This window comes from Leptidea sinapis, chromosome 8 (assembly GCF_905404315.1).
Source record: "Leptidea sinapis chromosome 8, ilLepSina1.1, whole genome shotgun sequence".
In the NCBI taxonomy this organism is placed as follows: domain Eukaryota; kingdom Metazoa; phylum Arthropoda; class Insecta; order Lepidoptera; family Pieridae; genus Leptidea; species Leptidea sinapis.
The window spans coordinates 9,234,245-9,250,414 of record NC_066272.1 but is presented as its reverse complement, the minus strand read 5'-3'; the positions used below and the strand labels follow the sequence as shown (position 1 = coordinate 9,250,414).

The 16,170-nt window shown below is 32.5% G+C and overlaps 1 protein-coding gene across 2 annotated transcripts in view; it reads left to right on the top strand.

Annotated features, from left to right (window-relative positions):
• LOC126965609 (peroxidase) overlaps positions 1–16,170 on the top strand; it is a 69,956-nt gene that overhangs the window by 12,495 nt on the left and 41,291 nt on the right. Inside the window, exon 1 of one of the 2 annotated variants that reach the window (XM_050809273.1) lies at positions 10,839–10,856. The exons of the other annotated variant lie outside the window; for it this stretch is intronic. The gene's annotated coding sequence lies outside the window, so the exon portion shown is untranslated. Of the gene's footprint in view, positions 1–10,838; positions 10,857–16,170 lie in introns of those variants that run through there. 2 annotated transcript variants of the gene reach the window in all.

Sequence of the window (16,170 nt, the reverse complement as noted above, 5' to 3'; positions counted from 1 at the left end):
CGTTCATAAAATTTTGATATCAAATTTTATTTGTATATATTATATTTCCTTACGCATATATATTAGATTTCTGGGATAATTGTATTTCTATTCGGTTTATCGTCACAAGCGAAAGTAATTTTAATATATAACGTAATATAAATTAACTTCCTACTTCCTCAACGTAAAGTCTATTGTTAAGAATACAATAATATTGTGCGATTGATATAGATAGTAAGTGTAATAGAAACTGATTCTAAGTCCAACTTCTTGCATTTATTCGGCATACTACAAACAGATCGTACCTATCATAGTTTTTATTTCAATAAAACTTCTCCATTCCCAATATGTTTATTATGGTAATAAATTTGTAATAAAACTATTGTTGGTATTTCGGCAGGTATCAGGTTACATCATTCACATAATTATAAGTTCTTGGCTAGCTGTATTTTTCAGAAACAAAAGCCTCATAAATTCACATAAACAAAACTTCATGGAATCAAAGTTTTGTTAATATAGTTATAAGATTTGTTGAAAAAAGCAGAATAACTTGTTTTCCGTTAAACAATAACAAACATATATGGACGTAATTCCAGAAAAAACGTTCCAAACCACAATCATGTCGAAATTTAGTTAAGAACATAAAAACTGGTCACGTGATTCATATTAACAGACTGACAAAAAATCGTCGACCTACTGTCACTATTTATATAGTGACAGTCCTATATATATTTATAAAACTAAACATAAATTCCCTAAAATGTGATGTTTGTGGCTTGGAACGTGTTTCAGGAAATTTCAGGAACGTTCATATATATACTGCAGCCAAATAAGTTCGAACATGTTATATTCGAGTATATTATATTTTTATGTTATGATTTCATACGCTTTTGAAATGAAATAGAATGAAATTGTGTTTTAAGTAACAACAAAGATTAAATTACATGCATAACAAGCATAAAATTAAAATAATTATATCGAGGGTATACGTGATAAATCTGTATCTCCCGTGCTAGTTATAAAACTGTGTTACGGCAAGATTTCACGCGGCTATGACCTGTTACCGGACTCACAGATAGTAGGTATAGGTAGGTAATAGGTAGTATAGAGTGAACTGACGGTAAATTACATTAAATTATGCTTAGAGTTAAAAAAATATCAGAATAATTAAAATAAATAAAACTCAAAGGGAATAAATAAAAAGTGCTACGTTTAAAAAAGCGTCATCAAAAACTGAAAAGTATCAAATGAAATACTATTATATTTTGTATGTGCTACATATTGATAGTTTTGAAGACGGTGCCAAGCCAAGTCTAGTATATTTACAAATATATCCACGTAGACAAAAAATTTCATAAAATTTCATTTTATACTATTGGGCCAAACTATTTAAAATTTTTATGGGACCAAATGGCATCTATTCTGCATCGAACTATAGAAGAATTACGTAAATCGGATCATAAATCTCAGAGTAATCGGTGTACATACACAAAAAAAATACCGATTGAATTGAGAACCTGCTCTTTTTTGAAGTCGGTTAAAAATAAAAAGGAACCCTTCACAACTTTGTTGAATCGTATATAAACAATATAATATTTTCATTATATAAATAATAATATATAATATAGTTAGTAGGTAATGCTTCAGACATAGTGTTAGTAGGCCCACAAGATGGACCGACGATCTGGTCAAGATCGCCCGAACACATTGGCTGAGAGCAGCGCAGGACCGATCATCATGGCGATCTTTGGGGGAGGCCTTTGTCCAGTAGTGGACGTCTTCCAGCTGAAATGATAATGATAAATGCTACATTGTCATTATAATCTATCCCTACTCCAAAACTGGTCGATACATTTCTTCAAAACAAAGCTGGACTTGTTTTTAACAAACAGCAATTAATTCTTATTGTTATACAAAAATGGACCGAGAAAATATGGGAATACTAGCTGACCCAGCAAACTTTGTATTGCCATATAAAGTAAAATAAGAATTTCAATCATTGAAATTTTTTGGGGTTTAAAAAAATTATCTAACTAAAATTATAGTATTCCATTGCCTTTTACAAATTTAAATTGTGATTTGCACAGATTTGCCTTTTATGCCTTATTAGTAAGTAATTATTGACTCACACTTGGTTTTTTGTAAGCCATTAGACTATTAAAGTGAAACTTCTTTAGAATCGTTGTGATTTGAAACTTGATGAAACGAAAAAGCGAGACGATATAGACACAAATAGGTAAATGTATAGAATAAGACAGACACATAAATTCATAAGATTTAACGTGGGAGAAAATGAGGTAGGAAGCATTATACAGTGCTTTGGTACCAGGCGATCATAATTGAAGAAGAGATTGTCTTATGTATGACACGAGTATACCTGTATATATTCTGACATCCTGCGATTGACATATTAGTATATAGACACCAGGAGAACATAAATATGGTAGTGGTGATAGTAATGTCTTTCATAGCGGTTGAAATCATTTGTCATCCTAGCAATATGTACCAGGAGATCATATCAGCTTAGAAGTTCTTTCACAATGCACATCTTAAAAAAATATTATATAAGTGCTGAGACCTGTTACTGTTGTTGTTCCTTGGTGTTTGTGGTTCTCTTTGTGCTCTGCTTCATCCACTCGTGTTTACCAAGGCAAACTCCCACAGTTTGCTTGGGCGTCAGCGTTGTACGTGTGTTAATAAGTGATTGTGCGCGCATGGGTAGTACAAAGCTTGAGAAAAGGCATCACAACAACCGTGGTGTTTTGTATAAGTGTACGTATTACACGTTTGTAGAGATTTTTCATCATTTTTATATTAAAATTCTTCATCATTTTAAAAGGTTTCACTTCTACCACGTGTTAATTGCACACACGTTTCTTTATTTTTTAATATTGCGAACGAATGTTAACACGATACTAGTACGACATAAAAAAAAATCCGTCTGTATTTATTTCTAATCTGCAAACAAAATTCGAATTGGCACAACCTAATGAATCTAGAATACTAAAGTAACTCTAATGATAAAGCATTAATAATCGTTGATCTTAATTTCGATTCACTCTGAAATTTACTTACTCAACGCTTAACCAAAACTAATGGAAAGCATATTATTATAAGATCAAGTGTACGAAACTTTAGCGTTGTATTATATTTCAATTGGGGAAAGGTCTTCTGCTCGCTATATAGAACCTTATTATTTAATACATTAATCTAGCTATAATGTAGGTTTTTGTCCATGTTAATGCTATTAGATAATATGTTAAGTGAACTGAGAATGGCCTATGTAGGTTGTAATATCCGGACTTAGCCGCAACGGGTTATGACACTCTATTTTGATTAGAATTTCAATTTATTTTGTTAATTAGCAATCAGAATTGGGTGTAGTTAAGGTTATATGTACTAAAACAGGGAGAGAAGTATATATTATGTGTGTGAGTATAAGATACAATTGTGATGGACCATTGCTTACAGACGTGGAAATTAAAGTAATAATCATAAATAGCAAAAATAAAATTAACAAGAATAACAAAAAAGCTATTTTCACGTTTAAATTAATTTAACATTTTTCATTATTACTAATCGAAATGAATAGGGTTTAATAAAATATTGTCAGCTAGAATGTCCTTATATATTGTCTTGGAAGATTGATTTTTAATATTTTAAGGGACTGCAGACATAAGTATACATAAGATTAGTTTCAAATTTTAATCTGTTCCTGAGTAAAAGGGTTTTTTATAAGTGCGAAGACCTCAAAATTTACTAGATTAAATTGAACCTTTTTATATTGAATAAACTATTGGAATGACACAGTGAACGCACGATGCTACGTTTAATATAATATTGAATTTGTTGTAGGTTTTTTTTTAATTAACAAAAAAAGAGCTTGAATATTACCGTGTAACGAGTTCAACTTGTATAAAGTTAACTCAAAGTTGCGATCGTCAAAAAATTATAAAAAGCAGAAAAGTTATATGTTGGTAAAACAGTTTCTTAGAATTTTATTTGAAAACTCAAGACAATTTTTATGCAAAGTTTACTTACATTTAACTACAGTATAAATGTGCCCTATAGTACGAGTTAATACATACTGTAAGCGAAATGAGTTTTCCCGCGACCTATTATTTCGTTACAAGTAAAACCAGGTCATATGTTAATAATAACATGACATGTCTTAATATGAAGGCCATCGTTTTATCAATCAATATCACTTTTCCTTTCTCAGTTGTCTTAAGTGGTTGTCACACGGTAACATTGACAAGTATTGCGTTAGTCTGGGAAGTGTTAGCGTGTTACAGAATACAGTAGGTATTAAAATGAAATAGAACAATCTTTTTTTAAATCACAATAAGGGACAAAACGAGCAGGACGTTCAGCTTATTATAATTGATAAAAAATTGAAAAACCAAAAATTCTGAGCGGCACTACAACTGCACTCATTACCTTGAGATATCAGATGTTAAGTCGTATTTGCCCAGTAATTTGACTAGCTACGGCGCCTTTCTGACCGAAACACAGTAATGCTTACAAATGACTGTTTCACGGTAGAAATAGGCGTCGTTGTGGTACCCATAATCACTCTGGTGGTATTTTACAAATTATTGCAAATTCTACACAAATATGGTGTAATTCTAAGCTCATAATAATTTATCATTCAGCATATATCCACTACGCTTCAGCTCGTTTTGTGACGCTATTGAACTTTCCCTGGCATGAGCAGTAACATTGTCATCAGGAGGGCCATCTAGGGCTAGCCCTGACATGTAGCCTTGAATCCGATATAGCAAATTATTGCAACTAGTAATCATCGGTGCCTTAGAAACTGCATGTTTTATTTATTCGAGTATAATTTACCTAACTTTTTCAAATTACGATCTTTGGGGTTCTTACGATGCTCGGAGTTTCCCTGCGAGATCGAATCAGAAATGAGGAGATCCGTAGGAGAACCAAAGTTACCGACATAGCCGAAATGATTGCGAAACTGAAGTTTGCAGGGCATATATTACAACGTACAGGTGGCCGTTGGGGCAGTAAAGTCCTCGAATGGCGACCACGTACCGGAAGACGCAGTGTTGGTAGGCCCCCCTCAAGATGGACTGAAGATCTGGTCAAGATCGCCGGAATACGTTGGATGAGGCAGCGCAGGACCGATCGTCGTGGAAATCTTTGGGGGAGGCCTTTGTCCATCAGTGGAGGTTTTCCGGCTGATGATGATCTTAACTACATATAACCTAATAATTTAACCAATAATTTTCAAGAGTCTACTCGAATACCTGAATGTAAAATTAACTTAGAATTCACAGTAACGTAAGTTAAGGTGCTATTACCTATTCACCACTATAACTAACGCTTATTTCGACACGTAAGTAACGCTGGAACTGTCCAATTATCTATTGTCACGTTCCATATAGTGAATGACAAAGAATTGTGTAAAGAATTATTATGAACGCATAGTGTATTAAATTCGATCGAAATTAAGATATTTAGCATTGAAATAGTTATGAGTTTGATTGACAATACAATTTACTGGTCATAAATAAATAACTTAAATTCAGACAAAAAATTTAAACTTGTTATGCGTACTACTCAGATAAGTCGAGCCAGTAAGTCGCTTGTTGGGAAACGTATTTGCTTCTACGAAATGACTTTTTAATGGATTTTCTAGTGTAGATACTAAGCATATCTATTTTTATTTTTTTATTTATTTATCATATAACAATTTATTTACATACAAAACTAGGTCAACTTATCATCGAAAAAACTATATTGGTTACAATTTAAATTTAAAAACTAATAATTAGAATAATACGTCGCTAGTTAAGTAATTAAAATAAAAACAGTGAAAATTTTGTAAGACAAAAAAAAAATATAACTAGCAGGTTCATTAATATTATCTTAGCTGCTATAAATTTTTAATAGTTAATCCTTAAATCTATATTTAATGTTTTTGAACGATTTGTTATGTTTATAAAGTGATAACCCTTACTTCTGGGATTAATTACTCAAATAAAACTGAAAAGAAAATTTTATGAACGATGCGGGACTCGAACACGCGGCCTCTCCCGTTCCGTGCGAGCGCTCTTTCGTCGTTCATAAAATTTTGTTTTCAGTTTATTTGTGTAATTAATGTTTTGAGATGTTAACATCTTTTTACTTCATTTTGCTTTTTGCATTTGCAAAAATTTAAATTTTGCCGCTGAATGAAGCAGTTCATTTACGGCCTTTCCCAATATTCATCCTATCTCCGATTGTGGCCTACTTGAGATAAAAACCGTAAGTATCGTTGACTTTTCTGTCCCACTAAACTTATAGACGGTCACTCAATGGGAGGACGTATAGCTTACCAGCGATAGAAGTTTTTATGGAAATTGCAATTCACGCGTCCCAATATAAGGCGATAAGAATGACATATCGGGTAAATTGGGACATCTTCAGATTATTGACGGCTAATTACTGACAGTAGAAGGTAGTAATATATCTCTATCTTTAGATTGTGTATTGGGAACGGCTGTTAGTAATTGAGGTATTAACTAATCGGCAGTTCGTTCGCCGTACACGTTGTAAGTGCTAAAACATAAGTCGACACTATAAACTGTTGGAATACAACGATTTCCTGCTATTTATAATATTTGACGCACTTTCACATAAACTATCTACACTCAAACTAAACATAGCCTGTGGTAAGTTACTTACCACTCATATATAAATCTAAATAATAAAGTGTTATTGTATATTATGTAGCCTATTCTATAAGATCTTAGTACTTATAACGTATATTAACTTGGGCCATTAAGCTGGAAAAATCTCGTTCGAATCCACTCTGCAGGCCGCAGAATGGTTTGTTCAGAATAACTCCAGAAGACTAAAGGAACAATCCTTAATGCCTTCTCCACCCCCTAGTATCGGAATACTGGATTTTCCAACTATTGCCAATCCCACAGCCATCAAAGAGAAAGCCAAACTTAACTAGATAAAAGGCCAACTTACCTTACTTGGCCAACAGGCCGAAAAAAACTTTCAACCCAGCAAATATTTTAGTGTTCTATAAGGAACTGAGAACAAATTATGGAGTAATGCATTTATCTGAAATAAATAAATAATATAAAATAAATTGAATATTGATTATTTTGCTAAGAAGTATTAAAATTATTTAAAGGATTATAATAACAATTCTCGGAGTATCCCTGCGAGATCGAATCAGAAATTAGGAGATCTGTAGGTGAACCAAAATCACCGACATAGCCCAAACGATGAAGTGGCAGTGGGCAGGGCACATAGTTCGACCGACAGATGGCCGTTGGGGCAATAAAGTTCTCGAAAGGCGACCAAGTACCGGAAGACGTAGTGTTGGTCCCCTACAAGATTGTCAGACGATCTGGTCAAGATCGCCGGAATACGTTGGATGAGGGCAGTGCTGTGGACAGCGTCCAGCAGTAGACGTCTTGGAGCTGATGATGATGATTAAAATACAAATAAATATCTAAAATTATTATAATAGTAAGTGTAATAGTTTAAAAAAAAATAATGTTGATTTTGTTTTTTATTTAATATATTTCCTGTAATCAGATGAATGTAATAGACTGTAGACAGTATAATATCGACCTACATTAAGGAAATAGATTGGCCTTGAATAATTCCGTTTGCGAATTTAAATGTAAAATTTTAAACTGTTCTGCTATCACAAGAACAGTTTAAGTTAGTCAATAGTTTTTAATGAAATGATGTTTTATATTTAGTTCTAGTAGCAAATAGTACGAATAAAATAAACCTTTATAGCTGTTATTTTTAACTTAATTAACAAAACATATTAAAAGTTTAATATGGGTAACAAAATATCATTAGCTTAAACTAACTAGGTGCTATCGTTAGCATTAGGTTGTTCTCCCCTTGCAACAGCATGTCTTTTGACAAAGGCCTCCACTAAGGCTTTCCACTTGTCTCCTATCTTCTAAAATACTTCATTTTACGAGAAGTCTTTTGCTGTAACTGCAGTGAAGTTGTGGAATAGTTTACCACTCTATATTAAGCGTGCTCAAAACTTAAATTCATTCAAATTAATGCTTTCCAAACACAATTTCACAAGCATATTAGATGTTATGTAACTGCCAGTGCGTATAATATTATCAATTGGAAGTTATTGTATTTATATAGTAGTAGTTGACCCGACAGACGTTGTTCTGTATATAATAAATAAAATAATGTTTTTATATGAATTTGTCAATAATATATCATAACATCAACAATTACTTCGTAAAATATGCACCCTGCTGTCGTATTGAAATTGTTTCATAGCAGAACTGTCAAACCGTGCGTCAATAAATTCTCTCATTGAAATTATGTATGGACACATCAAAGGAATAACAAATTTGTTGTTTTTATTTAATTCCGAACACTTTCATATTTATTCACCTTTTAAACCTTCCCTGGACTTCCACAAATAATTCAAGACCAAAATTAGCCAAATCGGTCAAGCCGTTCTCGAGTTTTAGCGAGACTAACGAACAGCAATTCATTTTTATATATATAGATTTAGTAGTATTATTTTGTATTTATTTTTGTATTAGTATAGGTATGTAAATTAACTCTTTTTTTTACATTAAACATAAGAATGTATGTTATATTATTGTGATTAATAAATAACTTTGATTAAGTAAAGGAATATTCACAGACGTTATTGTCAAGATACCTGTTATAATTACTTCTTGTATCCTGTATTGTATTTTGGGTTGTCTGGAAGAGATCGCTTCAAGCGATAAGACCGCCCATTGCGTACGGTCTATGACTGTAATTAGCTTAAGATCTTTTTTTATTATATATTTTTTTTTAAAGTCTGTATGGTATGCAATAAAGTGTCTATTTATCTATCTTTTGCTATACGTCACCATTCTGGGCCCGTTGCTTTCTTGAAATCATTTTACCATCTCTTCCTCTACTTCGGGTGCTTTCTCTAAGGTACCATTCGGTTATAATTTTTGTCCATTTCTCTCAACATATGTCCTGTCCAGAGCCTTCAGATTTCAATTTTCTGTATGCTGTTTGAACTTTTTTGAACTTATTTATCCCTTTTATCTTATTTATTTGAATTCTATCTGTTCTCCTTACTCCTAATACGCTTCGATACAAAACAGTTAGAATAGATAACATTTATTCATTGACATTATATTCAGAATAAGAGTCGTAAAAGCGTCGTCTAAATGTATTTATTAACGAAGGGAATCCAGTGGTGTATTTTTGTATGCTATAAAACTGAAATTAATAACTATTATCTTTGATTTCACTTTAATTTTTTTTATGGAATAGGAGGACAAACGAGCGTACGGGTCACCTGGTGTTAAGTGATCACCGCCGCCCACATTCTCTTGCAACACCAGAGGAATCACAAGAGCGTTGCCGGCCTTTAAGGAAGGTGTACGCGCTTTTTTTTTGGGTACCCATGTCGTATCGTCCCGGAAACACCGCACAAGGAAGCTCTCTACATTAAAAAAAACAGGCTAAAAACTTAAGTTTTTATATTAAAATAAAACGTAAAAGTTTAGTATTGAGTGTGGCCCCCTCTTGCTAGGATGACAGCTAATAAATCTGTAGAGATCAAATTTATGTACAAAAAAATGCACTAAACTAGTCAGTGGGATGTAAGAAGACAAATTTTTTGTTTCTCTGTCTGTTTTTACAGGCTAATCTCTGAAACTATCGCACCGATTTAATTGAAATTTTGCATGATGATACCTTAAATCCTCGGACAACATCATAGATACTTTTCATCCCCAAAAATTAAAAAGTTCCCGTGGGACATTTAAAAACCTATAGTTACTTATATAGCGTAGTAACAACAAATGCACATAATTTAATAAAAATTGGCATAAATATTGCCGGTCAACATCTTATATAACTTTAATCCTAGAAAATTAACGTGTTCCGGTAGGAAATATAAAAAACTAGAGTTCCTCATATTATCATATTATCAGTTCGCGCTTAGCGCACAACAACTTATGCACCTAATTTAGTGAAATTAATTAAAATAATTAATTATTGAAAGGGTACCCATGTCGTATCGTCCCGGAAACACCGCACAAGGAAGCTCATTCGACAGCGTTGTAGCTTCGTTCCAAAGCTCCTTGAAAACCGCACTGTGTAGGACCGCCACACATCCAGATGGTGGGGATGATATCCTAACTTGTGGCGTGTCGTGCGAAGGTGGAATACTGGAAAGGATTTTACTTATATTATGCTTAGATTCAGGATTGGTCTCCAACTAGATACCGCACTACTTAAGAACAATAGCTGTTTTAGTACGGCAACTTTATAATAATGTAGTTTGTATTGGCTATTGTGTGCGTGGCATCTTGACTCTATATTGCATCTTTCATATATTGTAAGATAGGCTTCGTGTTAATTTACATTGAAATTAATAAAATACAAAATACTTACTGATGATATGTGATGCCAGTGTCTTTCTTATTTCTTCTAGTATTTTTTATAAAGTTTTACTACGCAAGCCGGCATTCAAGTTTCAATTACTAAGAAAGATTAACAGAACATGTGGTATGTCAACGTCACAATTTGTTCAAGACTGGCTCGAGTACGCCCACTTGGCCGTGGTATTAGTTAGTGGTAGGAGCACAGCGGAGACCAATTCATAATCTAAGTTTGTATATATAATTGATGTTTAATATTATTTTGGTTATTATAAACACTTTTAATTTTATCTCGAATTGATCTTTCCAGAACAGCGTATTCAAGGGTCAATATCTGGAACAACCATTCAACTAAGTTAACAAAACCATTTTTCGGGACCTTAATGGGATCATTACTTTGATTGGTACTCACATCATGAGTTTCTTCAGTTAAACCCGACACCTGGTGCTAATTCTACTCGCAAAGTAAGCAAAAGTGCACCTTAACATCATGGCACAAAGTCCTGAACCGTTCGCTGTTCTAATTTCTTACTAGAATACAATTTAAAACCACCGATTAGATTAAATAGTAAAATCAATACAAAAATTATATTACACGACGACCCATACAGCCCAGTGGTTAGTGACCCTGCCTACTGAGCTAGAGATCCCGGGTTCGAATCCCGGTAGGTGCAGACAATTAAATTATGATGAATATAAATGTTTGTTTCCGAGTCATAGATGTTTATATGTATTTATGTATGTTTAAGTATGTATATTGTTATAAATTTATCGTTGTCTTGTACCCATAGTACAGGCTATGCCTAGTTTGGGGCAAGATAATTTGTGTAAGAGTGTGTCAATATTATATTATTATTATTCAGACAAAATATAACAAAAACGAGACATAAAACCTGATTATTCCAAGCATAGGTACTTAATTCACCTATTGTCGAAAAGTACAATATACATAACAATATTATTGTTATAATAAAAGTCTTTCACATAACATTTCTTCTTCTATCAAAGAATATAATAGCTGATATAATAGAAAACGTGACATTGCGAAATTCGAAGCGATTCATCCAATTTCTTTCTAATATTTTTCAAAAGCTTTACTTGAAGTATATTATACATTAAATTTAAGTGAACTTTAATACTATTTTGCGAAATTATTCAACCTAAAATAGTTTCGTGGCTACTCTAACACAGGGCGTGAAAGGAAATATTACGAAAAAGATAGATGAAGGATTTGTGATGTACTGAAATGAATGAATATTAACATTAACTATTATTCTATTACATTTCATTGTTATTTCATTGTTAGTACAAGCATCTTAAAAAGTATTCGATTTATATACGAGTATCTATTCATTTAAATTTTCTATACTTATAATAAATCTGTAGAGATCAAATTTATGTTCAAATAAATGCACTAAAGCGAGTCAATGGGATGTAAGAAGAGAAATAGATAGTCCCGATTTTTTGAAACTTTTTGTTTCTCTGTCTGTTTTATCTATGAAACTATTGCACCAATTTAAATCCTCGGACAACATCTTAGATACTTTTCATCCCGGAAAATTAAAAAGTTCCCGTGGGACAGTTAAAAACCTATAGTTACTTATATAGCGTAGTACACAACAACAAATGGACATAATTTAATAAAAATTGGCATATATATTGCCGGTCAACATCTTTGATAACTTTAATCCTAGAATATTAACGAGTTCCGGTAGGAAATATAAAAACTAGAGTTTCTTATATACCTTAGTGAACAACAACTTATGCACACCTAATTTAGTAAAATTTGTCAAATTGATACCTTATATTGCCGGTTAAACAATGTATTGGTATACTATACTTATGAGAAGTAAGATAATTAAAGATTTCTCGTTTGACAGTTAAAAACCTATACTTATTTATATAGCGTAGTACACAACTACTTCTAAGTCTTAATATATATAAATTACGTGACACGTTGTTTGTCCGCAATGGATTCCTAAACTAATGAACGGATTTAAATGGGTATTACTTCATGGAGTGCAGTTAAGTCCAACTTGAGAGATAGGATAGTTTTTATTTCGATTTGGAACGTATAATTTTATTTTTATTTCCAATGTTTCTTTTGTGTGGACATATTATTTTCTCTGAGAGAATTTATTGACGCACGGTTTGACCGTTCTGTTGTGAAACAATTTCATTATAACAACAAGGAGCATATGTTACGAAATAATTCTTATGTACAGAACAACGTCTGTCGGCTAGTATTATATATTACAATATTATATGTATATAAAGATAATATACAATAATAATCTAAATTTAGGGTTTCCAATTAAATGTTCACTAAAAACATATATTCTTAAGACGAGTGTAGTAGTAACGAGACCCAAATGTATCGTCTGATATTATTAAGTAAAGTTCTTGAAAACAGATTATATAATCTTCATAGATAGTACCCCCAAGATACGATGTGCCTACGATTATGTAAATGTTACTTTTTAAGTTGAAGGCCTACTATCTAAAGCCCGGAGGCTTTTCTCTCTCACGTGTTGAGGGGGACCTTGTTAGTAATTATTGCGTAATTTATCGATGTTGCGTTATTTGGAGTGAAGTTCCGACCGCAATTCGTCAATTTAAGACGAAATAAGGCCTTGTCAGAATACATATACATACTTATATTAAGATCTGTTGTATATTGCTTAAATGCAGACAAACATGTGAGTGCTAAATTGTCCAATATTTACTTTAAAATAAATATAGTTTAAAAAAACACGCTTTTGTTGAAAATGTAATAGATGAAATTTAAAATGAACATCGATTTGTGCCTTATTGCCGATAGATGAAAAAAATATTATATAAATTAACAAAAACCTAAATTGAAAAATGGAATAATTTTATCAAATTAATGGATTGTCCTCGGCCTTCGATAAATCTCCGAAGTTTGAACGAAATCTGGCCGTTTAAAGTGGGTCAATATCGCGCCCAAATGAGTCGGTTACAAACAAACATACATACAGGTGAAGCTAATAAAAAGTGTGTAAAAAAGGTTAGCAAGAGGTATGAAATGAAATCGACTCTTTTGCAAAAAATAGGCACCTAGGTAAATAACCTGTTTCACTGGCATCTTCAGATTATTTCATAATTCTATATAGCTTGTAGTTTCTGTCAATTTCGTTATTACATTTCGATGAAATTGATGAAAAAGAGCCCAGAGTCTAAGTAGCTAGTTGCGTCTCTCTACATTAAAAAAAAACAGGCTAAAAACTTAAGTATTAAAATAAGACGTAAAAGTTTAATATTGAGTGTGGCCCCCTCTTGCTAGGATGACAGCTTGTATTCGTCCGCGCATGATATCGATGCTATTCTTAAGGCGACACTAAATGCCTGCGACCTTGAGCGATATGAGTTCACGGCTGCCGGCCCGCCCTCTATGTAACAAAGCCAATATTTTCTAAACTCTTGGGTGGTAAAACAATTTATATGCTTACAATCCTCGTTATTCACTACTAATCTGAATAAATGAACCTACACAAAAAAGTACAAGTTATTAGAATAACTTTTCTGAGAGAAGTACCAAAAAAATGCGTCACGCCATGCCAAAAACTTGTTTAACTTCAAAGAAAAGTGGTAGTAACAGCAAGCATTAGCAACCTACAAATAAGACTTAAGGATATGTGTAACAGGATTAAGTACTGTTCATAGCTCCAAATGCTATACTTTCACCACAAAAATTGTCTAAAAACACCATGTTTGCGTGTTTTCTGCTTACTCTTCGCCTTGTTTCTTGTGGAATACGCTCCCACTGCGCAGTAATTACATACTCTACCTCCCTCTCGTTGCGGAGCGGACTGCACCGATCTTACCTACTCTTCGTTGTAGAACATCAAAAAAGTGTACGTTATCCAATCCAAAATTGTTCGTAAGGAATTAGGACTTTTGATGATGTACCGGACGACATAAGAAGATTTTCGATTTCTCAATGTTAGGCCCCAGGAAGCGGTCATGCTTTTCTTTCAAACCCAGGCTATCCACTGACGGAACCAGTCTCTTGATATCGTTGCCAAGTCCTATTGACAGTCGAACAACTCACATTATTTAGCCTCTGGGACACATAACATTGACTACAACCTTTCTCAAGTAGCGCTATAATTTTGAGCGCTGTTTTTGTTCTATCAACCATTTTAGCGACTGCTAAATAATGATATCAAGACTTAAAAATATCAAGGAAATAGGACAATCCGACAATCTAAAAATGATTTAGAGTTAATACGAACTATCAACGATTCCCGCAACGATTCGCAATTAACTGCAAACTGCCAGCCTAGGGAAACTCTCTAAGAAAAAAGCTATTATCTCGATTGTATGAAACGTGCAGTCATAGACAGATGACGGCTATAATCTTGCAAAAATAAATAATAGTTAAAAAAAACTAAAAAGCACGCTTTATATAAAATTCTAAATTATATAAAAAGCACCCCACGCTTTTTTTACAATAAAATGATTTGTTTTTACACTATTTTCAATATAAATTTATTTTCTATTTTTTAGTTGAATTTTATATAAAGTGTGCTTTTTAGTTTTTTTTAACTATTATTTATTTTTCATTTTGTAGTCAAATTAGTGTAATGTCATCGGTCCTCGATAAATCTACAAAGTTTAAACGATATCTAGCCGTTTAAAGTGGGTCAAAATCGCGCCCAAAGAAGTCGGTTACAAACATACAGGTGAAGCTAATATAAAGCGTATAAAAAGGAGATCGAAAATGCTGAAATCCACCACGTTTTAAGCAACTGTTCACTTTCAAACTAAGCCGGATTATACTTCGTCGCCAATCGCGATACTGTAATTCCTAATATTTCAAACTTATGTCAAATGACTGCATGTTTCATACTAAACTAAATTTAAATTTTTTCTTAGGCAGTCCCACCTCTTATTGTGTAGTATTTACATCTTCTAAAGCAAACTGCAATTTTAGTTAAGTCCGACTATGTCTTAAATTTGAATTTGAAATAAACTTTTTTATGCAATACAACACTTCATAGTTGTGGCAGCAATATTCTCAAATAATTATAAAAAAATATTTTAATAAAAAACAAACCGACTTCAAAAACACTATTCCAAAACAATAGATATAATATGCACTAAAAGGTAGAAAAATAATTGCGTATTTTTATACAATCTAATTAATTAATCTAATTCTTGTTACGATTATTGTTATTTTTAGAATCGGTGTCATCAAAGATAGGTTTGTAATGGAGTGCAGCTTAGTCCAACTTGAGAGATAGGATAATTTTTATTTCGATCTGGGACCCATAATTATTATTATAACCAATAGTTCTTTTGTGAGTGCATATATTCTATGAGAGAATTTACTACGCGCGGTTTGACAGTTCTGCTGTGAAACAATTTCGTTATAACAACAGGGAGCATATTTTACGAAATAATTCTTTATATTATGAAATATTATTGACAAATTCATAATAAAATAGTATTTGAATTATTATGTACAGAACAATGTCTCTATCTATCTATTATAATATAAACATTATACTTGGGATTTTAATGTCAGTAGAATTTCATATACCTAACAACAATGTATCTGTAGTTAACTCTGGTGATAGGCCCACATTGTTTTTTCTATGCAACAATGAAAGTTTGTCGTAAAACTTTACGAGTAAAAATAATTCTGATTACGTTTTATAACTTGCTTAACAGCGTGTGAAAGTAATGAAATGTATAGTTGCCAGTAACTTAGTTATTTCGTTTGTTGCTTAGAACAATGTAAGCGAGGCATTGT